The 27,542-nt window shown below is 40.3% G+C and overlaps 1 protein-coding gene across 16 annotated transcripts in view; it reads right to left on the reverse strand.

The window, feature by feature from the left end:
* LOC140629125 (neuroligin-4, X-linked) overlaps positions 1–27,542 on the reverse strand; it is a 369,817-nt gene that overhangs the window by 135,502 nt on the left and 206,773 nt on the right. The window lies entirely within an intron of this gene.

The following is a 27,542-nucleotide window of genomic DNA, read 5'->3' on the forward strand; positions in this document are numbered from 1 at the left end:
AGTCCTACATCAGGCTCCCTGTGGGGAGCCTGCTTCTCCCTCTGCCTGGGTCTCTCTGCCTCTCTCTGTGTATCTTTTATGAATAAATAAATAAAAATCTTTTAAAAAATAAAAATAAAAAATTCTGGAGACACCATTGCTGAAAACCAGTTGACGATAAATGCTAGGATTCTGTTTATTTCTGGGATCTGTTAATTATATCCCATCCCGTGTGTCTATCCACATGAGTCCCCAACTGTAATGATGACTATAGCTCTAGAGTATGCTTTAAAATGGGGAAGGAGAAAGCTCCAGCCTTCTCCTGCTTTTTCAAGATAGTTTGCTTATTCCAGATCCTCTGCCTTTCCACAGAAATTTTTTAAATAAGCTTGTCAACTGAAGGGAAAAAATATCACCCACTGAGATTTTGACAGAAATTATTTGCCCGACCACAATTTTGAACTAATTATATATAGCGGAGTGTGACCCAGAAACATAATTAGATACCACCTTTAATGTACTATGTATATTTAATTTTTCACCCTTTTGTTCTTTTTTTAGTAAGCTGTTGCTATATTTTTCCTTGTAAATATAACTAATTAAATGGCCTCAAAGACAACAGACTTCTCTAGAATATCTAATTTACTAAGAATCATGAACTATGGGGGAAAAGGTTCTGCTGGGATTTATTCTAGAGTAAACCCATTTTTCTGAGTGCCAAAAAATGGTATTTCAAAAGCTATACACATCATGAGTTTTTTCTTCCCTCTTCACATCTACACTTTTCCCCAAATATCAGAAAAATATTTCTTTGCATCTAATAGCCTATCAACCTCCATTGGGAAGTAGCTGTAAATATTAAAGGGAATACTTAAGCAACTTCAAACAAATGTATAGCTGTTCCATTATTAAAATTTAAGTATGATTTTATAAATAAAATATCTCAATGTCCCTAGCCCTGAAGGATGTCCATCATTTTTTCATATCCGTTCTTCTGATGTTCCTTTTTCAGGCAAAATCTCCATCACTTTCTAAAGTAAAGCTATGTAAACGAGTACTTTGTATCCTAATTGGAACAAAAATACTTTGTAGAGAATTCAGGAAAGGCAGACCAAGGTGAGGGGGAAAATGACAATCCTCTCAGTGCTGCTGTTAATATTTTGAGGATAGAAGTAATTTTGTATTTCCTCTTTTTACTATGCATTAACTTCATTGCCACTGATGTATGCAAGTCATCAAACACAGTCATCAGATAGTGTGAGGCGATCACATTACTTACGCAAGAATATAAAGAAATGATAGAACCGAGACAACCCCTGGGGTTGTTGCTCTTAGGGTGAGATACTCTACTGAAAATGTATGAAATTGTATTGAAATGTGTAGCATGGGATCCCTGGGTGGCGCAGCGGTTGGGCGCCTGCCTTTGGCCCAGGGCGCGATCCTGGAGACCCGGGATCGAATCCCACGTCGGGCTCCCGGTGCATGGAGCCTGCTTCTCCCTCTGCCTGTGTCTCTGCCTCTCTCTCTTTCTCTCTCTGTGACTATCATAAATAAAAAAAAAAAAAAAAAAAATTTAAAAAAAAGAAATGTGTAGCATGAGATACTATGTTGAAAATGTATCGAAAATGTAGCATGAGATACTGTATTGAAAATGTATCAAGGGATCCCTGGGTGGTGCAGCGGTTTGGCGCCTGCCTTTGGCACAGGGCGCGATCCTGGAGACCCGGGATCGAATCCCACGTCGGGCTCCCGGTGCATGGAGCCTGCTTCTCCCTCTGCCTGTGTCTCTGCCTCTCTCTCTCTCTGTGACTATCATAAATAAATAAAAATTTTTAAAAAAATGTATCAAAAAGATATTGAAAATGTAGTCTTTGGATAGTGTGAGGCAATCACATGATTTATGCAAGAATGTAAAGAAATGATAAAACCGAGAAAACCCTTAGGATTGTTACTCTTAGCCTGAGATACTGTATTGCAAGTGAGTTTGCAGTTATATCTTTTTTTTTTTTTTTTTTTTTTGTCTCTTAAGAGTGCAGATTCTAAGTGCAGGTTAGCCTTGTTATCTTAAATACAAAAAGAGCATGTCTTAGCTAAATGCATTAGTTTCATTAACAGGGGAAGTAGTGTAATGGGTTATGGTGGAAATAAATGCATTCCTGGCCATCACGGATGTGTGTGTGATTGATTAGTTTGTCACTCGGCCCTCTCAGAGGAATACTTCTTTAATCTTCTAATTTAATAACGGGCAATAAGCTGAATGGGACCAGCCCACGACAAATGGCCCATGCCTCATTACTTAATTCACTGGTAAACCCATTTGTCTTACAAACCTGTATTGACCCTTTAAATATGCTAGCCTTGACCACCAACGGGCTTTAACCAGAATAAATACTCCACACATAAATTTCAACACGTCTTCGAACGTTTACTTGAACACGATTAGCTCAGTGAATCTGAAACTTAACAGGGAACACTTAATCTGAGAGTTTCATCGAAAGCACGTGGAGTTTGGACCGAGCATGACCTACGGAAAAGCTGACTTTCCACCTTGAAGGAATCAGCCTAGCTCTGTTTTGTTTTGTTTTGTTTTTTTTATTCCTGAAATCAGAACATCTGAACAAGATGGGATTTCACTCAGTGAAAATGTGTGCAAGTCTGGGAAGCCTGGCAAATGCAGGCCTCAATGAAGGGGTTTGGAATACCTCTTGGTTACGCAATGCATGGCGGTGCAAGACAGCAAGAGCGGCCATGGGCAGCGAAGACCATCCGTGTTTAGTGTGGAAGGAGGATTGTGGGTGCTCAGAGAGCCTTAGAAAGAGAAGATGAAGAAGTTGACTACATGAAAGTGGATTTCTCTCAAGTCATCAGGAGGGTTGTGATTGGAAACAAATTTTAGGAGACCTCTGCTCCAAGGACACATGAAGGGATACGTAGACATGCAGAGTTACAGACTGTGGTCTTGCGGTCAGATACCTACAATTCACCCCACAGATAACAGAAATAATTGGAGGGTTTTTCTTTTTTTTTTTTTTTATGTTTTCTTCTTTTTCTCTGACTGGCTTTGGAAGACAGAGTGGGAGAAATAGGAATAATATATTTTTAAATTTCTTTTGGGATTCCAAATGTATGGGTCTCTGATACACATTTGTGTTTTTTTGTGTTTTTTTTTTTTATTAAGATCTCAAGGCATTGCATGGCCTTACATTAGCATTTTTTGTTGTGAATCTGGTTATTGAAATGCCTCCGATCAGGGAATAAAAGACAAATCCTATTAGATTGGAGTCTCTCCTTTTTATTAGAACGTTCAGCCGAGAGAATATATTACCTCCCCACACAATCTCCATGAGTTGGAGATTAAATCACAATGCATTTAAAAGCTGGAACTAATTTAATATGGGATTATGCTACATGTGTTTTCTGCACCTGTATTTAGAAAACTCATGTTGAAAATGAAACTGGTTTTTATTTGACCTGAGATAGGTCCAGAGATGTTGTGTAATAAAAAATGATAAACCTCTGTAGGTGTGTATGTAGGTATGTATATTAATTCTCCCGGCCAAGAGGTTCTGGAAGATTTTGAGTTCTTTGGCATAGTTTTAACTATAATAAAAGCTTCTTTCTGTAGTCAGAGCACAGGTGCCGGTGACTGGATGCGTCTCTACGCCAGGAATTTCTGGTTATGGCCCAGGCATTACAGGGAGCTGAGACCTTTGGCTTATTGTCTCTTTGCTGTCGACGTAGAGCAATAAACTATGTACATCTCAGAGCACCTTGTCTATTTCTACCGATCAAATCTGTCAAGTTGCCTTTGGCGTTCCTTGTCTGTGTGTCTGACGTGGGGACCCCTAGAAATGAACTTTGTTTAGATTCATGCAGAATCATCCCCCTCTGCAATTCCTGAGTGTGTTGTACCAGAGATGCTAAGTGAATGTCCTCAGTGAAGGTTCCTAAAAATATTTTTAAGAAGCACATGTCAGAATCTTTGGAATGCAGGATAATATCTTTAAGTGCAGGCAGGGACTTTTGCCGCTAGGTCTGCTTTTGAACTCAGCTGACTGGCTACAGAAGAGCTGTTCCTTGCTCTCTCTGTCAGGGAGAGACCAAAGGATGTCATGATAGAGACAACACAACTGTCAACCAAGAGAAATGTCTCTCATCTGTTTCTCAGTGTGCTTATGGTCACTCGACACATTCTCAATAAAGGACTCTGTGATTGGCTCAAAATATAAATTTCCATGTCCTCTCCCAGGAAAATATGGCACCATCGCCAGCTGCTAACACACCAGTTGGGGCCAAGAAAAAGTGAAAGGAAGAGACACAGGTCACCCCCAAGCCAAAAACGTTATGAGGGATCACATGTCTGACATATTTTAATCACCGCTACCAACCAGACCAGCATGTTCCAGTTGGGGACCTACCCCTTCAAGTCTCGGTTTTGCAAAGAGGATGTAGAGAACAACCAGTCAGCCCAAAATGGACACAGACGTCATAAAAGGGAAATAAGCTGTTGTTGCTGTTGTGAGCTGCCAAAATTGTGGGCTCTTTTGCTGAGCAGCCCAACCATTTGCTTCTTTTCCTGAGATATGCATTGACACACACTCACACACAACACACTCACACACATGCAGCATGCATACACAGAGCAGCACACAGCCTCCTAACATCCCAACACACACCTCGATCCAACAAATCATTTTAGATCAGAAATGCGTCTGGCTCCCCAGTGCACTCGAAATTTGCAAGTCAACGCCAACATGGTAGTTTTCCCTTTAGGTGCGTGTTTACTGTTACAGAAAATAACTTTTTTGGGGGGGGGTGGTACTTGGCACTAATTAGTATGTAGGTGACTATACTGTAGTTTAAAAAAGGGAACATCAATATACTTCATAGCTACGTATTTATGGTGACTAAGAACACCACTATCATGATTATATGCTAAAATAACTAAGACAAGGAAGGGGCATCTTGGCGGCTCAGTCTGTAAAGTGTCCAATTTTGGCTCAGGTCATGATCTCAGGGTCATGAGATCGAGTCCTGTGTCAAGCTCATGCTCAGCACAGAGATGCTGGAGATTCTCTCTCTCCCCCTGCCCCTCCCTCCACTCATGCTCTCTCTCTAAAAAATAAATAAAAAATAGTTAAGATGAGGAAAAAGTCCACTATTTATTTCAGTCATCAGGGATTTTCTGAAGAAAGAGCTTAAACGAATCACATATCCAGAAATACCACTATGCACAACTTTCCTTCACATCTGCTGGTTCTCCGGTTAACACACAAATGTCTTCCACAAAGCAAGCACTCCATAAATATTGGCTCATATTATTGCTGGAAGTGGTATTATTTCTCATGGCTCCCTGTACATTTTGCTGCACTTTTCTGCCTCTCAGATATTGCTCCTGCAGCAGTTTCTTCCTAGCATCTGAGATGATGATTGATTGAACCCCTCCTCCCCAAACTTACTCTTCAACTTTGAAAACTGATGAACGCCTGGTCCTGGGGCCATCAAATCAAGGGCATATCCCCCAGGTTCTACTCCTCAAAGTAGAAATCCTCTCTTTATTAATGTCTTCAGCAGCATTTTGTGGGTATCCCTGTTACATTTGAGCTGTATGTTGATGATGTGCTCCCCATGAGGAGAGCAGGTGCACCCTTGTCCCTAGATCCTTTACTGTGCAACCCAAATCACGTAGAATGTCCATCAATGGGTGACTAGATAAAGCAATGTGGTATATTATCGATTTTGTATATATATATCTAAATCTACAATCCATATATATCACATATACCCACAGTGGAATATTATTCGGGCATGAGAAAAGAAGGAAATCCTGCCATTTGCAACTCCATGGATGGACCTTGGGGTTTTGCATTACACTAAAGCGAGATAAGCCAGACAGGAAAAAGACAAAAGCTATGTAATCCCACTTATGCTGTGAATTCTCAAAAAGCTGAAATGGTAAAAATAGACAGTACAATGGCTGTTCCCAGGGGCTGCAGGTGGGGGAATTCCATTTAGGAGTCAGAGAAGGGAGATACGATTGATATCCACATTTTGTTTGCCTTTTTTATTAAATAAAATTAAATTTTAGGACAGTTTTTGATTTAGAGAAACATCATCAAGTTAGAGAGTTTCCCTATGCCTCACACCCAATTTGCTCTAGTATTAACACTGAACATGAATCTGGTTCATTTGTTATAATTAATGAGCCAATACAGAAATATTATAATTAACAAAAGTCTGTAACCTATTCATTTTTTTTCTCAGTATTTGCTTAATATCCTTCTTTGTTCACCTTCCATTTCAGTCCTCAAGGCTCCATAAGCTCTTCTTGGCTATGAGAGATTCTCAGTTTCCTTGTTTTTGATGACTTTGAAGTTGTTTTTTTAAAGAATTTATTTATTTATTCATGGGAGACACAGAGAGAGAGAGAGAGAGAGAGAGAGAGAGGCAGAGACACAGGCAGAGGGAGAAGCAGGCTCCATGCAGGGAGCCTGACGTGGGACTCGATCCAGGGTCTCCAGGATCACGCCCTGGGATGAAGGCAGTACTAACTGCTGAGCCACCCAGGCTGACCTGATCTTGACAGTTTTGAAGACCTCCTTTCCAGGAATTTTGTAGAATATCCCACAAATGGCTTTTGTCTGGATTTTCCATGATTCAATGGGGTTATGAAATTTGAGTGGGGGGAAGCTTCCACGGGAGCCCACAGGTGCCCTCCTGAACACATCATGTCAAGGGTGCATGGTTGTCACCATGACTCATCACTGGTGATGCTGGCCTTGAACACCTGGATGAGGTGTGCTTGCCAGGTTGCTCTACTGTAAAGTTGGAACCTCTCTCAGTATCACATTCTTTGGAAGGAGATTAGCACACGCAGCTAAACCTCAGGAGTAGAGGTTGAAGGCAAGGCTCTCCATAAATTATCTAGAATGTGTCTGCATGGGAGATGCATTCAACTGCCCCATGGTAGGGAGAATAACATCTCCCATTCCCCCAAAGAGAACCACATTCTAATCCTCAGAACCTGAGGATACGATACGATATGTGACAAGGAGGAGTGAAATTTGCAGATGCAATTAAGAGTAATAATCAGCCAACATTTAAATAAGGGAATTATCCAGGATTATCCAGATGGGTACAATGTAATCAAAAGTGGATTCACAGTGGATCAAAGAGGGGGCAGTCAACCAAGAAGGGCAAGTGTCCTCTATGATTGAAAAAGACAAGGAAGACATTGGATCCTAGATTCTTCAAAAGGAATGCCATCTTATCAACACCTTGATTCTACCCAGTCAGATCCATTTGGGATTTCTGACCTCCAAGTGTATAAGATAAATTTATGTTGTCTTAAGCCCATAACAATGCGGTGAGTGGTTACAGCAGAAATAGGAAACTCCTAAGGCCTGATTTATTTATTCATTCAGGCCTTTATGTCAATATGAGGTAATGGATATTTATTTTATACTTTGAGTTATTACCCACTACTTATTTTGTTCCTCAAATAATTGCTGAAGCATTGACCACTGAGAATGCTTTTATTTGACTTCTGTGCCCCTTTGATATACCCCTATCATTGCGGTTTAGTTTGGGTTTTATTTGTTTTTTTGTTTTGTTTTGTTTCGTGTTGTTAGCAGTTACTGTAAAGTGCTCCAGGCTCATCGTGTCTCTTTCCTGACCCATTTCTAGAATGAGACACACTTCCAAGGAGCCCAGATTCCTTCTATGTGACATCTGCATTTTAGAAGTCGAGAAGCTGAAGGAGACCAAAAGTGGGTGACTTGCCCAAAGAATGCAAGACCTCCTTGGTGACTCAGCTGATGGTTACGTAATAGCCTTCAGAGTACACGCTTGGGTCTATAATTCATACTAGCTGGTGACATAGTAAAAACGTTCACTCATCCTGCTGGTCTTTCTATTACTATTACTTGATGCAAAGTGATGGGTTAGTCTCTGGCGAGGTAGCTTCGTTTTGCACACCACATAAATGATAAAACACAGGGATGATTAAGCCCTAAGACGTTATTTAGGTATACAACTAAGCCAAGGATGGCCAGCTGGTGTTCGGAGAAAGGCACTACCCGGATGTTGGAAATTATGGTTTGAAGGAAAGAAGATGTTCTAGAAGAGGAGTCGATGCAGAGACCTGTCTGACTGGGGGGGAGTCTCTAAATCATCAGAGTATCATTCATCAAGTAGAGCCATTCGTTGGGCAAGCCTGTGGCAATGAGCATGAAGAACACACTTGTGTTTCAGATATAGTCCTATGCGTTGGTGATAAGAGATTTTTAAGATATGGCAAGCCATTGCCCCCCAAGGACTCAGAATCCCTGGGTAATGCTGTAAACATAAAATACTTCCCAGCTTTATTAAACAAATCTTGATAATATCTAATTTACCTTGATTTCTATATTATGATATATTTACATTAGCATTGTATTATTTCCGAAAATAATGCCATGCGGTGATTGTACGATGGGATTTTCTTTAATACAACTGTTTAATCCCATACCCTTAATGACTCTAAGCCAATCAATTCATTCTATTATAAACCCATAAAGCCTTTGCTTCGGGCCAAGATGTAAGCTTAATATCTCTCTAGGTGTTTACGGATTTATGCTAAATGAGTTCCATTTTTAAAAGCATGTTATTTTGAGATCCACAGACAAAGTCATTGCCAGCTTAATGATTTCATTTCTTTGGTAATTATATGCAATTTTAGGTATTTATGAAAATCTTTCCAGATAATGGATTTTGGTTTATATTATTATTACTTTCAGTTTCAGAAACAGGGAATGATGACATTCAGCTCAAAATATTTAACAATATAAAAAAGAGTTAGTAAGAAGGTGGTAAATAGTGTTAAAATATCTTTAAATACCGGTCCTTTATTGAGAAAACCCATTCTTGCTGCCATGGCCATATCTGCCTGCTGGTCAATATCTCAACCAGCTCTCAAGATTTGGATAAAACCTCTTCTTTGCAGGGTCCTCCCCTAAGAAGTAACTTCCCAAGTATAGTGTCTAAATAGCATCCTGATGCAAATTTCCCAACGGGAACACCCATAAAATGAAGGAAAAATGTGAGCATCATAGTAAACCAAGAATAGCAGAATACCTAAAGGTTATGCCTGGTGGGTTTCTATTGATTCCATTAAGGAGCCTAAAGAGAGCTCAGCCTTGCTCAAGGATCTCCCCAAGGCACTGCCACATTGGGAATTGTTCTAGTAACGTGATAGGAAATAAAGCGAAGAACATCTGGGACCACCTTGCAAATAGCCACATATCACAGAGAATACGTGCCTTTCTATACAAACCAAAAAAAAAAAAAAAAACCTAGGAAATGTATTCCAGAAATAGACATTATTTCAGGAAATCTCCTGCCTCCAAACATCTCTATGTATACATTCAAATTGGACAAAATCTAAGCCAGCCAAAACATACAGGTGAGAGAGCTGGTTGGTGCATGCAAATGGCTAGTTGCTGACTTCTGCAGAGTTGGACAATTCAGGAAAAGCCCTGAAAGCTCTCTGTTATAATCTGCAAACTCAGCTGGTACAGAGTATTTGAGTGTCAACTAAAATTTTGATTAACTACTACTTCACTAATACTTCATATTGACAAATACCCTTAATGTCCTGGTAAGGGACAGTGCCGCCTGGAGGACTACCTTGTTGAAAATGGGATTTGAGGGTTGGTTCAATGGGTCACTAACTGCAACGAGTAAGGCGACTCCCAGGTATGTGTCATGGTGGTCTGGGGACACCTGTTGCGTGATGAGGAGTTGCCCGGCCACTGACACAGGATAGGACCTGTCACAGATGCACCTGCTAGCAGACACCTTCTGTGGGTCCATCCTAACTTGCTCAAAGATGAGGAAAGAGAAAAACAAAACAAAACAAAAAGAAACAGCATGTGTTTCACGGAGAATGAAGTAGCATAGAATAAAAGATAAGCACAGCCTTCGGAAGAATCTAAGACAGCACTGAGATAACCGTTTCTCATGGAGTGAAAAACAAGATGTAGCTTCTTCAGTGCAGGGGCATGAAAGGGGAAGAGTCTGATAGAGAAAGAAGAGGGTGAGCAGGTAAAGGTAGATGCAGAGAAATGGGAAGTGTAGCAAGAACAAAAACACACTCTCCGTAAGGAAAAAAGCATAAACCAAAGTGTGCCTTAGATCTGAATACAGGCAAATCCACAAAGAGACACTATACCACAGAAGTGCGTCTTCAGGGGGAACCCAGGTATACACTGTATTTATCCATTTAAACATCTTCACGTGAGGCTAGTTTGGAAGAGAACTATCACGAGGAGAGAGGAACTTTGATAGGAAGAAACTCCATGATCAACTCTTGACGTCTTGTCAGGTGTAAAGACCATCAGGGTTTCCAAAGGCAGAAACTGCCAGGGCACTCCGCACCACAAGGACACTTCAAATGGCAACCGTACACTAAACAAAGCTACCATGAGGAATCCAAGCATGTCCTCACGCGTCTTCCAGTGACCACTTTGAGGAATAAAATGCTCATTTTTTTTCTAAAGGAAGACTTGTCATGATCCGAGAGGAATTATGTTTACTGTAAGAATGCTGAACGTGGTTCAAGAGGAAAAAGGGTGGTATTTCATGAACAGTGGAAAGAGCAGAGCCATATGGAAACCAAACGGAAGATCAAAAGCAAAGTATTTGAAAGATGGCAAGTAGCACTTGGTCCAATGGATAGGTTTCGTGAAAGGATTTGAGTATCTGGAATATTTATGTTGGCAGGGAACCTTTTTGTAATCCTGCCGATGAAGTATGGACATATCCCTACACGGAACACGCTCTGGGGAAGGGTGAGTGATGTGAAGTTTCACTAAAAGTGTAGGCGAGGAAATGATGTCATGACCATCATTTTTCAAGATACTTCTGCAAGTTCCAGTCAATATGTTAAAAATAAAAGTAATGAGAGCTGAAAATATTCAAAAGCAGACACAATAAAGTCATTCCTGCATATGATTACCTACCCAGGAGAGAAAAATTCAGAACATCAACTAAATAAATGAGCGTAGATGAGGTATTAGTTATGATGGCATGAAATCAATACGCAAAATCAATTTTCATACTTATGAATATTAACATATCTAAAAAGAAATGCTTTTTATATTAACAAGAAATGGCCTGATCATACCTTACAAAGCAGATAAAACACATTGTATAATATAAAATCTGAGACACATAAAAGACTTGTACACATTCAGAAGCTTTCGGTGGCAGAAATTAATTGTGTGAACAACATCAATGTATTTTCAAATTGATTTGTTGATTTAAAATAGTGAGATTTTTTGGGGTAATAACAAAGTCATTCTAGCCCGATTCTGGAAAAAAATATGCAAGTGTGAATAATTTTGGATTGAATAAGGTAGATTTTTCTTCTGCCCTCATTATTTATTGTGCTATTAATAATATTAGCATGAGGATGATGAAGTCTTTCTTTTTAGGAAGTGCCATTAACCAAACACTTGAAAGAGACAGAAGAATAACAAGTTCATCTTAGGGCAAAATAAATTCTGTATTAATTAAAAATTTATACTTCAAAAACAATGATTATGTTTATCAGGCTATTATATAATGTTTAGATTGGTATTTTGAGCCAACAGATATTAATATATAAAGAAAGACAGCATTTATCAATACAGATGCTGGTATTTCTATGTTAACACACAAACACAATTATATAATATATATATATATATAGTCAGGTTTTATAGTGATATTCTCTGAATTTTGCTATGAGTATACAGAGAAACAGACACGTATAACACATACATATAATGCATATACTTTTATCTTTTATTAAACATTTTACATTTATGTGTGTATAGAAATATATAGAATTTAAAATGGTAAATAATAGAAGCAAATGTGTAAAAAATTTATATATATATATATTTTAATGAATAATGGAATCAGGATATATATGTATATTTTGTAGAAATACATACATATATATTTAATAAAGAATAATATCACTCCATAAGTATAGATATATTTAAATGTATATATATTTATTTTCTATACTTATATATTTATTTTGAATTTAAACTTATACAAATATATAAAATATAAATATTAAATAATACTTTATATTATTTTAATTTTTCACTATTTAAATTTCAATAAAATTTTATATTATTAAATATATGAATATAATATAAATTATGTATAAATAATATATATAAATTATATATTATAAATATCTAAATCATAATACAACATAAATTAACTATAATATAAAATATTTTACATTAAATATTTTAATTTTTCACTGTTTAAATTTCAATAAAATTTTATATTATTAAATATGTAAATATAATATAAATTGTATGTTATATATAAATTATATATTATAAATCTATATAAATCATAATATAAAATAAATATAATATAAATATTTTATATTAAATATTTTAATTTTCACTATTTAAAATTTCAATAAAATTTTATATTAAATATGTAAAGGTATATTTAAGAAGTATTAAATATGAAAAGTATATTTAATAAGTATTAAATATGTAAAATGCATGTTTAATAATTAAATATAATCTATAATTATTTGCCTTTAGTGTATATATACATAAAATGAATTTGTGGTGTGTGAGTATATATAAAATAAACAAACAGGAAGCTCACTGAAGGGGACCAAAAAGAGAAGTGACGCTGTGGCCAGAAGTAGAGTCAGCCAGCCAGGGACAGGAAGGAAGATCAAACAAGTCGTGAAGAACACAAGCAGGATGATGGGTAAGGGGGTCAGGAGAAGATCCTCGAGGGCATCAGAGTTGAGCGTGAAGATGGTATTTCTGAGTTCACTGCCCTGTTATTTCCAGAGGATGTGTGGCGAGAGCTAGACGCAGAGACATGTCCTGGCCACTTAGCTTAAAATCAGGGAAGTGAATTAAAACAAAGAGAAGGACTGGCGACTGAGTGGGAGAGACAGCTCCATGCCCAGCCGACCCCGCAGGGGCCACAGAGGCCCATCTGCCCAGGGCAAGGGGACATGAGCCAGGTCAAAGGTATGGAAGGCCATGCTGACCGTCCCCAACCCCTCCAGGGCCCCCACATGCCTGGCTGCGACCATCAGGGGCCGGGGACTCAGGCCTACAGGCATCCTTGTATACACAGGTGCTTGTTTTCTCGAAGAAGCCACAGGAGCTGGGCAGCCCCTAAATGCTCAAGGAGGCAGGCGGATGGACGCAGAGATGAAGCAGCACAGCCTCAAAGGACACACCACGTCCTACGGACGGGGGCCCTCCCTGCTTCTGCTCCTGGAAGGCTGCTCATGCACGCCCTTCCTGGAGCTCCGATGAATTTCCCTGCACTTGGAACATTCCGTGCTGTCGGCTCATGTGCTTGGGTGAGCTCCCCACAACGTCTTTAGGATGATGACAAGCACGCGAAAATCTGTCTCCTCTGAGAGTTCTCTGCAATGCTAAGTGGAGATGATGATGGAGCAAGATCTATCAGGTTTGGGTAGAGAACCTTTGCCCCCCATCCTACAGGAAGGCATTTTCGGAGATGAAAGGACTCCAAGACTATCCTCCCTAATGCCTAGTCAAATTCCTCGGAAGCCACCTCCACTCATCTAATAAATCAAGGACAATTAAGCTCCATCAGGCTGAGAAATTCAAAGAGGATGAAGTCAGAATAAGGTTAAGAATGGGGGAAATCACGGCTCCAAAAAACTGAAAATTAGACAGAAAATCTCTATCTATCTATCTATCTATCTATCATTTATTTTTGGATTTTATTAACTTATTTGAGAGAAAAAAAAACAAGCATTGGAGAGGGAGAAGCAGGCCGCCCAACCAGCAGTGAGTCCGATGTGGGGCTCGATCCCCGGTCCCTGGGATCGTGACCTGAGCCAACCAAGTGCCTCAGGAAGCATCACCATTTAAAATATCTTATGATAGTACTGGAAGTCCTAGGCTCAGCAATCAGACAACAAAAAGACATTAAAGGCATTCAAATTGGCAAAGAAGAAGTCAAACTCTCCCTCTTTGCCGATGACATGATACTCTACATAGAAAAACCAAAAGTCTCCACCCCAAGATTGCTAGAACTCATACAGCAATTCGGTAGCGTGGCAGGATACAAAATCAATGCCCAGAAGTCAGTGGCATTTCTATACACTAACAATGAGACTGAAGAAAGAGAAATTAAGGAGTCAATCCCATTTACAATTGCACCCAAAAGCATAAGATACCTAGGAATAAACCTCACCAAAGATGTAAAGGATCTATACCCTCAAAACTATAGAACACTTCTGAAAGAAATTGAGGAAGACACAAAGAGATGGAAAAATATTCCATGCTCATGGATTGGCAGAATTAATATTGTGAAAATGTCAATGTTACCCAGGGCAATATACACGTTTAATGCAATCCCTATCAAAATACCATGGACTTTCTTCAGAGAGTTAGAACAAATTATTTTAAGATTTGTGTGGAATCAGAAAAGACCCCGAATAGCCAGGGGAATTTTAAAAAAGAAAACCATATCTGGGGGCATCACCATGCCAGATTTCAGGTTGTACTACAAAGCTGTGGTCATCAAGACAGTGTGGTACTGGCACAAAAACAGACACATAGATCAGTGGAACAGAATAGAGAACCCACAAGTGGACCCTGAACTTTATGGGCAACTAATATTCGATAAAGGAGGAAAGACTATCCATTGGAAGAAAGACAGTCTCTTCAATAAATGGTGCTGGGAAAATTGGACATCCACATGCAGAAGAATGAAACTAGACCACTCTCTTTCACCATACACAAAGATAAACTCAAAATGGATGAAAGATCTAAATGTGAGACAAGATTCCATCAAAATCCTAGAGAAGAACACAGGCAACACCCTTTTTGAACTCGGCCACAGTAACTTCTTGCAAGATACATCCACGAAGGCAAAAGAAACAAAAGCAAAAATGAACTATTGGGACTTCATCAAGATAAGAAGCTTTTGCACAGCAAAGGATACAGTCAACAAAACTCAAAGACAACCTACAGAATGGGAGAAGATATTTGCAAATGACATATCAGATAAAGGGCTAGTTTCCAAGATCTATAAAGAACTTATTAAACTCAACACCAAAGAAACAAACAATCCAATCATGAAATGGGCAAAAGACATGAACAGAAATCTCACAGAGGAAGACATAGACATGGCCAACATGCATATGAGAAAATGCTCTGCATCACTTGCCATCAGGGAAATACAAATGAAAACTACAATGAGATACCACCTCACACCAGCGAGAATGGGGAAAATTAACAAGGCAGGAAACAACAAATGTTGGAGAGGATGCGGAGAAAAGGGAACCCTCTTACACTGTTGGTGGGAATGTGAACTGGTGCAGCCACTCTGGAAAACTGTGTGGAGGTTCCTCAAACAGTTAAAAATAGACCTGCCCTACGACCCAGCAATTGCACTGTTGGGGATTTACCCCAAAGATACAAATGCAATGAAACGCCGAGACACCTGCACCCCGATGTTTCTAGCAGCAATGGCCACGATAGCCAAACTGTGGAAGGAGCCTCGGTGTCCAACGAAAGATGAATGGATAAAGAAGATGTGGTTTATGTATACAATGGAATATTACTCAGCTATTAGAAATGACGAATACCCACCATTTGCTTCAACGTGGATGGAACTGGAGGGTATTATGCTGAGTGAAGTAAGTCAATCGGAGAAGGACAAACATTATATGTTCTCATTCATTTGGGGAATATAAATAATAGTGAAAGGGAAAATAAGGGAAGGGAGAAGAAATGTGTGGGAAATATCAGAAAGGGAGACAGAACATAAAGACTGCTAACTCTGGGAAACGAACTAGGGGTGGTAGAAGGGGAGGAGGGCGGGGGGTGGGAGTGAATGGGTGACGGGCACTGGGTGTTATTCTGTATGTTAGTAAATTGAACACCAATAAAAAAATAAATTAAAAAAAAATAAAATAAAATATCTTATGAAGTATCAGGACAAGGCCAGGCAAACATCATTTGTCAAAATAACATTTTAACTCAATCAAGCAATAGGAAGCTATACACGGCAACGATGTCCAATATTCTTTTTACATTTCAACTTGTAACAGAAGACACTAAAGATGAACGGGAGGTCGGAAATGATCTTACAGTGTTCAAAGGAAGCAATTCATGCCCACCGATTTTTTGAAATCCTAAAAATAAAAGCCACCAGAATGGAGGGTGTGATGCTGTCATTGTGTTGAAGGTCTCACGGTATAACTGAGGTCGATTCTGTTTTCCGTCTCATTTCTTCAGAGTTTCTATTGTCTTCTTTAGAGATGCAACCTCCCACCATTTGGGTGGCTTTAACACAAAAGCTACAACTGCAAGATCAAGGTGACACCTGCTTCTCGGGTCGTATGTGGCTGTCTTCTCGCTGGGTCCTCACACAGGAGAAGAAGCAATGGAGCTCTCCGGGAGGGGTCACCTTTATAAAAACACTAATCCCATCACAGAGGTCCCACCTGATGACCTGCTCACCTCCCAAAGACCCCCTTCCTAATGCCATCAACTTGGGGGTTAGCCCTTCAACCAATGAAATCTGGAAGAGCCCATTCAGACCACAGCAGAGGCTTAGACAATATTTATGTGCAGGAATCCATTTCATAGAATGCAGTGTTTCTTCTCTAATGACCATGGAAAATCCCCTTGCTGGAAACACAGCACAGAGCCAGGAGCAAAAACACCATTTCTCCCCCAACTGGAGCTGCAGAAAGCCTTTCCTAGGGAGGCAGTTGGCGTTTCCTACTGTCCATTTGTTCTAAACTATGGGGCTGAGGAGACCAACGCCAAGGAGACTCTGTCTTTGCTCTTAGGAAGCCCATCGTCTCCTTGAGTATTCAACAATTAATTTAATAATCACACCAAATGTTTACATTCCTACTGTGAAACAATTGCGCATGGCCTGGTTACCCCATGACCATACACGCTGCATGTGTACCCTGGCGACCCTCTAATGACCTGTGGTGCTCAGGGGAAGCTGCCCCAGGAAGAAGCAAAGGAGACGTGCTCTTGAAGAAGGAGCTAAAAAGATGAAAAGATACAGGAAAACATTTCAGAAAAGGGTCAGGAGAGTGTGATGGAAAAATGACACTGGGGACTTCGGCAGCAGCAGCCCAGGGGCAGAGCTTGGTGGACGGCAGTGCACTGAACAGCACCCCCAAAACTCAAGTCCACTGGGAACTCAGCACTTGACTCTGTCGACAGATGGGGTCTTTGCTAATGTCACAAGTTGAGGATCCGGAGAGGAATCATCCTGGAACGATGGTGGGCTCTCAGCTCATTGCCTGGGGTCTTTACAGGATGAGCAGTGCTATGGAGACACATGCAGAAGGTGATGGGGACATGGAGGCAGGGGGCCCAAGAGCCAAGGGACGTCAGGGGCCATGGGAACTCAACGAGCTAAGAGGGAGACAGGGAGACGGTAGGTTCTTCCTTGGAGCCTCCAGAAGACTCCAGCCCTGCCAACACCTTTGTCTTGCACTTGTGGGCTGCTGAGCTGTGACACAATGTGTTGTCCTGAACACGGGGTCCCCTTCTGTTGGAAACACAGCCCCAGGGGCCCCCGTTCCCACAGGCCACCATGCGCCTGTGAGCTTCTTTATAAGGTTTAAAGTTTGCTGGGGTGTTTTGTGAGCCCTTCTCTAGTAGGCTTTGGTACTTCGTCTTGCTCTGTTTCTCCTTTTTTAATTTATGTCCCTCTGTCCACATTGGTTCCACCTACCCCCAAAGTGCCATTGTGCTCATTGGGGAGGTGAAGGGGGACACCCATCCTACCACACATGAGATGAATAATAAAGGCTGGGGAGACCAAGTGGACAAAGGAAAGGAATGCCTCTCGTCTGCCAAGGCTGACTAGGCCCTATTAGGTGCGTAGAACAGAAATGTGGACCGAGGTGGGATGCTTGAGTAATGAGGCCACGAGGATGTGCATCCTCAAATGGCGTGTACGTGGAGGCATAACTCGGTAAGGGGCAAGCTGCCCCACTCTCGGCACACAGTCAGAGGGAGCACGGATCACTCAGCAGCTCGCGAGCAATTTGGGAAGCTCGTGTTTCTCCCCCTTGTCATGCAGCAGCCCGAACCTCCAGAAGCAAGCTGGCTCATGGCCCTGCAGAGCCGCAGCGAGCATCGCCAGCCACGCACAAGTGGACGCAGGCCAGTGGGTTCCTGACCACTCGGGTGGCACACAATTGTCACAAAAAAGAGGACGAAAAGAGGGCCTTTTTTTAATAAAGGTCAAATGCCTGTACTTAGAGGCATGTGGCAATACACTGCCATCTAGAGAGATGACAACCTCCCTGATTTACAGCATCACTTCATTACCATGGAGATCCTTCCGAAAACACCACCAAATTTTCCCCCAGCATTCCCTAAACATAACCCAAATTAACTCTGGCTCCTCCAAAAACACAACAACAAAAAAGAATCTGTGGTTGAGCTCGGAAGGTTTCCAAAATGGTGAGCTAAATAAGCCACTCAGAGCAGAGCTATTCTATTTCTATTTGGACACCTTCCTTGCTATGAAGAAGGAGCATCGGGAATTAATTGCTCCAGTGGCCATGCATTACCACGTGATGTTTGACATGTCACCTGGCAGGGTGTCCTTCCTTTTATCATTACTCTACAATGGGGTCACCGGTGTATTCTAATGAAATTTGCAAAGACAGACATGATCTATAATAATCGAAGCACAGAAGCCACAAAAAAAAAAAAATCAATAGGTTGTACTAGGAGCATTAGTCAGGAGCTAGCGATTATTTCCAAATAAAGTCTTCATGGTCGCCATTTAGCAAAGAGGGAGTTAAGACACACGATGGTTTTTCTTATTTTTGCCCCCATGTGAGACGCTCCCATGTTCTTTGAAGGAACAACAAGGTTGGCCGCATTCTCAATTTCATCAAGTTGAACCCACAGGTCATAAAACCACATGTTCTGTGTGACCCATGTTTTCCAATCCTGCTTTTGGAATCCTTGGATGAGGATAAAGGTACAGATTTAAGAAGAGTGGTGAGAGAGGAATTAGGTTGTGACTGGGGCTTCTCTGCAGGGATTTCATGGCACATGAAACCTGCGGGCTTGCCTTCCTCTCCAATCCACAGAACAAGCCTCGGTTTCCCCAGGGCAGTCAGCCACATCACTCAGGAGGAGGAAGGGTCCACTGCTCTGCTGTCTCAGCAAACACAGCCCACGGTGACGGAAGGCTGGTGGCCAGCAGCTAACTCACTGAGCGGAAAAACTCCCCAACGGCCTAAAACCCCAGAGCGTCTGGCATTTGTCTATTTTCCTCCCGCCATCTTGGAAATCCAAATACATCCAAGTGGACATATCCACTTGTCCGCTTTATTATTCTCATCTTGTTTACTAAGAGAGGGACACATTTGATGCAAACTGCCTGCTGAAAACGTTAAGCTTCTCCAGTGTCAACACTACACGATCATGCATGATGGATGCAGTGATTTTGTGATTCATACCCCATTCCTATTTTATTAAATCAAAATGAAGAGTCAACGCCATCACTACAGAGCTGTAATGTTTAGGTGGGCCATTTCATGCCGCGGAGGAATGGACACGCAGGGTCATGGGAGTAACCTTCACATACGAGATTCAAAATAAGGCAAAAGCTCAGTGTCACGCGAGCAACCAACTTTTCTGTTTTCTTTTGTTTGGGCTGAAGGAAGAAGTCAACCTCCCCATCAGAATTGCCTGGAAACATGTGTTAATTGGACAGCTAGATGAATATGTGTAACATGCACTATTGCTTTGAAACCAAATAATTAGGGAGAGCTGACAGGAGATCAGCCAGCAATGCATTAGCATCTTTTAGCCAGATATTATGAGTTGACAGACTGAGTGAAGCACAGCAGATTGGGACCAGTCCACTGTGGAGATAAATTCTATTAATGAACCTAACATGTATTGCTTTGGATACAGAGTTACAGAATGGTTCGTAAGTCACCAAGAAGAGGAGGCTATTGACAAAAATCAGCAGAAGGAGATGGATGGCCCTTATATCTAAGCAAATGTCAGTGGTAATTGGATCGGCCTAAAGATCATTAGCCAATTTCTTAGCTCCGGGAGGGGGTGGCGTCAGTGATGCTATGACTATTTTTAATGATACAGATTTAATGAAATAAAGCAACACAAGGAAACAAAGAGACACCTAGCGTCTAATAGGTACGTTATCAATGGTGCTGATTTAAAGCATTGAAGTGAATAGAATAAATAGTTCTTATTGTCCAGGATCATCTTTGAAAAACGTGAAGTATTATGCCAAAATGCAGTTTTGTGTTGACTGAGTAACGCACACACATAGTTGTTTTTTGTGTAGACGAAGTGGCGCTATTTTGCAGGACTCTAGGAAAATGGCGCCAGGAAAATGAATTTTGCTGTCGGGAGGTGGTGTGATTCTGCAGAATCGGCTGACAGACTGCTTTGGGATAACAGGGTCTCAAACAATTTTCTCAGGTACACCGAAGCCAAGAGGACCAGACACCCAGAGGAAAAGTTCAATGGTATCATTGAGAATCATTCAGAGGCTCAAAATCATTTAGAATTAGGAATCAGCAGTGATTCTATTAATAGTTCACCTAGTGGATTAAGTTGCAAAGTGCCTTTAAATCTCTTTTTCACTTTAAAATCCTTAAAATGTACATCGTGTCTATACGTAAGGGTCACAGGTGTCATGAACATGTGATTGTGGCTACAGATCCTCAGGCTGATTTAACTTGGTGTGTTTGCACTTAGACTCAAAGTTCTCATTTCTGTAAAATCTACTTTTTTTTTTCTAGTAATTGATTACATGGCGTGATGTAAGGGAAGATGTCACATAAATTGAACCATTACAAGAAGAAGGAGAAGACATGAAAGAAGAACCACCACCACCACCATCTGCCTTTATTTCCAAACTGATAGAATGAAGTGGAAGTCAACAACAAACTGCCTCCACGTGAGCCAAAAGCTACTTTCATTCACACTCACTGTAAGGTTTTAGTTAGAGACCATACAAGTTCCTACCTAAAAACTACTCGATGTAACAGGTCTGATCGACTCATCATAACACAATGAAACTTTTACATACGGTATCACTTCAAAGTTTGAAATATCAACAAAGAGATGTTACAAACACAATGAAATTGATCAACATGGTGCAGCATCTTAGGTTTGGTGAGGAATTTCAAGCTTCAGAATCATACCAAAGAGACAAAAAGAATTTTCAGTAAACTCTATTAAAATATGTGTGTACATAGGAGCACCAGGGTGGCTCAGTGGTTGAGCATCTGCCTTTGGCTCAGGTTGTGATCCCAGGGTTCTGGGATCAAGCCTCCCATCAGGTCTCTGGTCAGTGGGGAGCCTGCATTCAAGACTGCATGAAAAATGATGAAAATAATTATCTGGTAGAGAAACAAAAGCAGTGGAATATAGGCAAAATAGTTATTCTGTTTAAATTCTATTATTCAAATCCTTACCCGCCTATGTTGCAGATTTAAAAAATGACCTGTTCTTTGTTAGGGATTTTTATTTCTAGCATATTACAAATGAAAGGAATTGTATGCTTTGTAGGGAAATACCTATCAAATTAACATGTTAAAAATAAATTTGATACATTAAGTTTACCTGGAATTAATATCATTAATCATGGTTTTAAACATGCAAGATCAATTACGAGCAGTGCACTTCTATATTAGATGATTTGTCTGAAATTATATGCCAACTGCATAACCCATTTAAAAATAATGACTTAAGTAAGAATATACAACCGAATATTATACGGATTCAATATGATGGATGTGCTTTCCTTCATTAAAGGATGAATCACTGAAGAGTTAGTATAAATATAATCTCCAAACACCTGACCTTTGGTCTCCTGAAAAATTAATCATGGAGATGTTTTATAGTGAAGAATACACAAAGATTCTATATGAGAATTCATACTGATGGAATTAACTAAAAAATATGCATTGCTGACTTCAATTAAAACAAAACAAAACAAAACAAAAAACCTGAACTCCAATAAAAAATAAAGAAAGAAAAGTAAAACAAAAAAAATATGTTTTGGACCACAGCAGACTTCAAAGAGTGGGCTGGAGTCACTATTGTGTATTTGGGCCACTTCCAGAAAGGCAGTGACTATGATTCCATTTTGTTGGTAGCTAGATGTTACCGCCCAGTGCAATGGAAATTCGTAGTGTCTATAAATTAATTTGTCTATTTATGGTAATTTTCTGGTAAAGGAAGAGAAGCTGAAAGAAACAACCATTGATGGGAATGATATCAAACACGGCAGTAACACTGCTTAGAGCTTAAGAACACAAGAGAGGTGCAAAGCACCCCCTGACAAATTTCAGCCCACACGGATCGTGTTTTCTTCAATTTTTCACTATTGTCTGAAATCCACAATCATCACCTTCAAACATCTGTTGCCTTATTCTCTAATTATCTACCCCACACATGCTGGCGGTTAATTATACATTCTCTTATTCCGTAATTACGACCTTGTTGGTTTTCCCAACAAGACTTTAAACTCCTCATGAACTGCATCAAAACCTGAGCTCCTTTTGTGGTAACCGCCCTACTTGCACAGTGCGGTATCTTCCCAACAAATACTTTCTGCCTGATAATAATCAAATGTCACAATGTTCCATGGGTTGCGGAGAGGGCAACCCAAACTTCAGCTGAGACACCATGATAAGATCTGGACCAGAGACGATGAGAAATTATGCCAGCCACTCATTTATTGAGAAAATACTTGGTTTTGCTATCGTAGCTTGTTTACTTTTTCATCATGCTAAGCAGTTGTTTTTTTGTTTGCTTTTTTCCAACATGGCACAAGGACTCTTTCCTGAGCCAAGGAATTTCAAGAAAACACCTAATATTTATCAGGCATATAACCGCTTATAATAGCTAGCTGACTCTACCTTATTACTCTTGGACACAAAATGGACACATGATACATTTGGCTCCATTTGTGTGGATCATTCACGGTGGCGTCACTTTAATTATGGAGAATCCAAAACCATATACTCTAACTCATTGCTGTTGTTTCAAGAATCTGTGTTGTTAGCACTTTAGAGCAAATCTTAGGAGTTATTCCAATACAGACGTGGAGAACTGCATGGAAACAGGCAACCTATTAACTCTTTCCAAACCCTATTATAGTAGGCACACAAACACTCAGAATCCTGTGCATTGTGGTAGATAACGTTTGTCTCTTTGTGATTTCCAAGGTGGTGGTAGTGATACCCACTCTTTCTTGGAGTTATAGATCATGACCATGCCTATAGCCTTAGTTCCCATATATCACTCTCAATTCTTGATTCTTGCCCAGCAAAACGCTAACTCTGGGGAAATCCATCTTTTATCCAGCACACATCTACATGTTTGCTCATGAGCACAGATGAAGGAAAACACAGACCCACGTTGAGTGGTCTCACCTTCCACTCATGATCATAAATGTGCAGGAGGTTCAAATTAGAGACAATATTGCATTTCTCCAAAAAATTTCCTTTGGAGATTCCCTAAACAACCAACACCTATGGAATCCCGTCATCCCCCAGTCCCATCTTCACTGTTGCTTTGTGATCTCACAGTTTTTCTTTATAGTGTAGTAAGAATGAACAATCTAAAGAGAACATTGATAAGTGCCCATGAACCCACTGACCCATATGGCAATAACAATCCCATCTTCCATGCTCCCTCATTTCCCTACAGGTAAATGGTAGGGCTATCATCTAAGACTAACGATCACACATCAAATCTCATGAATTTACCAATCTGACAACAAAGCACCCCTCTCTCACCACATCTTGTTTTCCTCTTGTGGAGGAAACCCAACCTACTGATTGTGTTATTGTTCAAAGTACTTTCCGTCCCCCTCTGTGGGGAAAAAATATACACCGGGAGCTGTTCAATGGCAGGCTTGGCCATAAGACTTACAGTGTCCCACCCTGGGAAGACTTTTATTGCCCCACCTCAATGACAGGAGATAAACCCATTTGACATGCTCTAACGAGTGATGCATGGACAGAATTTAAACGCACCACTTGTAAGAAAAAACCTTGGGAACTCTGACGTGGCACTGCCATGCTTTCCCTCCACTCTGCCATCCCATCAGAAATGTGTCTTCACCCTGGGATTGTGTCCTAGAATGAAGAAGAGATGGAGAAGAGCCAAAGCGAATCCCTGAAGAACACACGCCATTTGAGAGAAATAAACCTCTCTAGTTGCACGTCACTGATATTTTAGGGATGTTTGTTAATGCAGCGTAAGGTAAGCTAAACTGATCAATACCACATGCCCCTAGATCATTCCTACAGCATACAGACATGCTGTGAAAACTTCTATCATATGAGAAATACAATAAATTTCTCTTGGGTTTATGTATCCCCCTAGCTGTTGCCTATTTCTCTGCTCTTTTACAGAAAATCTCTTCAAAACTGTCCCCTATACGCACCAACTGCAGTTCCATGGCTCTTATTCACCATTAAAGTTACTCCCACTGGGCTGCTCCACCTAATGCTCCACTAAAATTACTGCTATTCTAGTAAAACTTGCCAATATCGTCCAGGTGTTACATTGGTGGGCTTCAGACTCTGACTTTTCTGCTGTCTCTATCTTCAGACTCTTCATGACTCTAAATACCACCGATGGGGACTAGCCCAACATTTTCCTCCTCAGCACAGACCTGTCTCTTGAGACTCCCCCTGAACTCGGGCACCCACCCCTATGTTGTCTTTGATGACCTATATTCATTAACGTCAAACTTTCAAACCTCAACTCATCCTCAAGGTTCTCTCCCCCAGCACTGTCTCCAATACCATCCAGGTCAACAAATTTGGACTCCTTTCCTTTCCCTACATTCCACACGCAAATCATTTGCAAATCTTATTTTCAGAAATATATAAAAAAAAATTCAAGCCCTTCTCCCCACCTCATTACTCCCATCTGAGATATACAGTCATAATTTCTCTTGGCGACTCTTAAATTCGCCTCTGACCAGTCTGTTGCTTTCTGCTCTTGCCCCTACAGGCTGATCTCAGCAAGGCAACAAGTGTTTCTTTAAAACATACTTCACCATGTCACCCCTCTGCTGAAATGCCTCCAATTCTTCTCCTTTTAGTCCTAAAATTAAAGTCAAAGTTCTTAATGGCCTCAACCCACTTGGATCCCAGTCACTCATTGCTATCTAGTGGTCTTCCCCAATGCAATGGGAAAACTTCCACACTGGTATGTTCCTTCTGCTTGGAACACCCTCTGGTACATCAACAAGGCTTCCTCCCTCACCTCTTTCAATTCTTTATTCAAACTCATCCTTTCCAACGAGGTCAAAGTTCACCACCCTGGTTACACTTGTACTTTCCTCAGCAATCCTGACTCTCTTTATCCCCTTTCATTTATATCATAGCACCCTTCGCCTTCCAAAATAATATGTAACTTATTTAATTCTTAAATTCATTTTCCATGGCCTTCATAGAATATCAATTGTACTAAGCAGGAAATTTTGTCTACTGGGTATGTTGATGCATCTCCAATTGCTTAGAGCAATACCTTATATGAAAGAGGGAATCCATAATAAAAATAAAATATTAAAAAATAATACACCGCAAATGTCGTTTTTGAAATTACACAATAATGCTGTGTAACGCATGAGAATGAACGTTTAAAATTCTTAGAGAATAAATTATTTGAAAAGTTGAATTATTTGAAAAGTTGAAAAGTCAAGAAAATGTACAGAATGTGCTTCACCAAATATACAAATTCTTGATATGTCCTTCCCAGGTTATTGAAGCACAATTATTCAGATGGCCGCTTCCAGCTGTGCAGGTGGCTTTGCTTTGATTTGCTCATTTGGCTCTTTGTTTTTGTCACAGGTGAGCTGATATTTCATTTTCTTTTATTTCTTATTTCTGTCCTATTTTTGGACACCCATCAGCGAATCTATATTCCTTCCGCACAGACTTGTAACAAGTTGATGAACTGCATGTGTTCTCTGGTCTCCTGAGGCTTGTTCCTTTACTTCTGTCCCACATACCTTCCTGTGCCTGCTTTCCCCCAGCGTCATCCTTACAGAGCCTGAGAAATCTCAGATTCCTAGAATGTTCTTGAAAAGCTGGGCTTGGGTTTGCCAAGATTTATCATCACCTCCCCTGCATTACTGCAGAGAGCAATGAAGCTGCACACCTGGGAAAGACGTTTCAATGATTAGAAAGCCAACCTCTGTCTTTCACAGGAGGACAAATGCCACACTGCCTCAGAAACACGGGAACCTGTGCTGTTTCTCACTGTCTCCAGGAAGAGAGGTTACGGTTTTTTTTCTGGGAGCCATTCCATTCCAGGAAGCACTCTTATAGTCATCTCATCTTAAAACCAGGTAGAGAAGGGTAAGCTAAAGATAGAGACCTTAGGGGAGACAGGAAAGCCTCCTGGGTGAGGTCTGTGTGCATGAGTGTTTGTGGAGATACATGCTGAAAGAGGAACCAATTGTATAAGCAAAAAAAAAAAAAAAAAAAAAAGACAGGATATACCCAGGGGAAGCAGACAGGAACACAAAATGAAAACACGTACTAAGACACAAATGGATGGCAAAGAGAAAGGAGGCATTATTATTGCTTCTGATGAAAAACTAGTACATGTCATTATAGAACTTTAGGAAATACAGAAAAGTAAAAAAAAAAGAGGGGAGTGTAGAGAGAGAAAGCAGTACAGATCATTGAACCACACACAATGATCACTTTTATCCTATCTTATCGCCCAAGATTTTTGGGGGGTGGGTGGAAGATTTTGGTGTCAACTAGCCGGATATTTGAACCCAATGCTTGCCCTACAGCTGGAGTCTCTGCTCTAAAGCTGAATCCAATGTACAGTCTCTGGAAATTTTGCTTTGGTGCACCAAAAAACAGAATCTGCTCTTTCTTTTTAAAACCTTTCTCTATCCAAACCACATAGGATGGCTCAGGAAATATTGCTTCCTTTACTTGGTGCCTAAATTGTCCTTCTGCATTTCTTGACACATTAAGATTATTTGTTTTGTCTTTAATGCGGCTTCTAAAGTCTTTATATTTCTGATTTAAAGATGTAAAAAAAAATAAAAATAAAACATGCCAAACACGTTCGACACGGAATTCAATTATATGCTCATCTACGAAGTAAAGTAGGTGGTTTAAACAAATGATAATAACCTTCAGATTGATCACTAAGTCGCATGTTGATTTTTTAAATGGCACTATCTACACTAGGTTTAATATTTAGTGTTGTGACATATCTTAAGAGGGTTTAGTAAAGTATCAATGTTTTCACACGGTGTTCAGTCATGCATAGTGTTCGATGTTGACGTTGTGGCTGCCCGGCGTACCGGTGTAACATTTCCTGTGTGTGCTCTTCCTCCTTCGTGATTTCCTTTGCTTATGGACATCATCTACTTAGTAGACATTCAATGTCCCACCATTCTGCCATTTGTGCTTCTTCTCTTCCTTCCAGGTTCTCAGCCCCTGTTCTGACCATATATTGTCATGCTGG

The sequence above is a fragment of the Canis lupus genome, chromosome Y, assembly GCF_048164855.1.
Source record: "Canis lupus baileyi chromosome Y, mCanLup2.hap1, whole genome shotgun sequence".
Taxonomy (NCBI): domain Eukaryota; kingdom Metazoa; phylum Chordata; class Mammalia; order Carnivora; family Canidae; genus Canis; species Canis lupus.